This window comes from Fukomys damarensis, unplaced genomic scaffold, assembly GCF_012274545.1.
Source record: "Fukomys damarensis isolate Sample0158 unplaced genomic scaffold, DMR_v1.0_HiC HiC_scaffold_16, whole genome shotgun sequence".
NCBI lineage: Eukaryota > Metazoa > Chordata > Mammalia > Rodentia > Bathyergidae > Fukomys > Fukomys damarensis.
In genome coordinates this window covers 22,271,895-22,273,664 of record NW_022900928.1, presented here as the reverse complement: position 1 = coordinate 22,273,664, position 1,770 = coordinate 22,271,895, and positions in this window count along the sequence as shown.

Genomic DNA, 1,770 nt, shown 5'->3' with positions numbered 1-1,770 from the left:
AGCCACGGTGGGAATGGAACAGCTATTGTTCCTACTGAAAGTAGACCAAGGCATTATCCATGTGGTGCTGGTTTTGCAGGCACGAAGAATGCAAGAATTATAAGGTCATGGATGTTTTCATGCAGATTTCAGAGGACGCCCTGGGAGGTCAGGGAAAGACCTTCTGAAAAGGCAAAGCATGAAGCTATGAGAGTGAAACTGGAAGTGCAGTGGAGACCCCAGAATGTTGGAGGTGCCAGGAAAGGAGAAGGTATGCTGAGGAAAATCTCAGGAAGTGGAGAGCCTGCCCAAGAGAGAAGCCATGTGGGCTGCAACCTGAAAGGCCAAAAGGGCTAATCTACTCAGATCTTTGGGCCCTCACATCTCACCACAACCTGTCCCAGGTGTTAATCCTGGAGTTATAGAAATTAATGTCTTCCCTGTTGGGTTACATTTGGTCTAATTTCGTTCTATTGCACATTACTTCCTTTCATAATGGAAACATTTACACTGTGCCATCACGTTTTGGAAGTATTTAACTTTTTTCTTGATCATCATAGGGACTCACAGCTCAGAGTTTGTCTTGTGTTTCAGAGGAGATTTTGGACTTAGATATGTAGTGATACTGGAACTATTAAGACTGGCGTTTTTTAGAGATGGGCTAAATGCATTTTGCATAATGAGATGGGCATGAACCTTTTGAGAATGAGAGGTAGAATTTTATGGTTTCAACCTAAACTCTCCTGCTAGAAGTGTCAGATGTTTGGAAGTAGGGCCTGGACGCAAGGGGTGGATCACTGAGGGGTTACCTGGAAGGGTATATTGTTGTCCCCATCTCTTTCCATGCTCTGCTTCCTGACAGCCATGAAATGCCCTACCACTCTGCCTCACAGACAACCAACAATGGGCTGCACTCTCTTAAAACTGTGAGCCAAATTAAATTTCTCCTCCTTCAAGTCACAGGCTGTTAGATATTTTTGTCCCATGACAAGACAGGGATTAATAGAATCCTAATAGCTTATCTTATTATTTCTTGCAAATTTAGTCACATGTAATGAAATGTTGTGATTTCTCTCTGGTGTACTATATTTCCTCATGTAGCCCTCAGATGCTTCAATGATACCTAATATTCCCTTTTATCTTAGAAAATTTTCCATTAGTTTTTTACCTAATTTGTATGTAGGGTCTACATTATAATGTTATATTAAGAGCTTCATTTCATACATATATTGAAGTTACTATATTCCATTAGTTTGTTGATGGTGATCATGATATAGCATGGAAGGACACAAAAAGTCAAGAGTTCAAAACTGTCTCAAGAAATACATAGCAACTACAAAATATTCAGAAATATCAATTTTTTCACTTCTCATGAAAGCATTGATATCACCCATGTAATAAGAAATGGGCTGCCAAATATAAAGACCCGATTCAAAAATGGACATCCAAAATGAACAGACATTTCTCAGACAAAGAAGTAAAAGCAGCAAGAAAATATTTGAAAAAATGTTCCATATCACTGGTCATTCGAGAGATGCAGATGAAAACAACACTGAGATTCCACCTCACCCCACAAAGAATGGCTGCTATCAAGAAATCATACAATAACAAATGTTGGCGGTGTTGTGGGGAGAAAGGAACCCTTCTCCATTGTTGGTGGGAGTGCAGACTGGTGCAAACACTATGGAAATCAATATGGAGATACCTCAAGGAGCTTGGACTGGAGGTTCCATTTGACCCAGCCATCCCTCTGCTGGGTATCTTTCCAAGAGAACTAAAAGAATCATATCA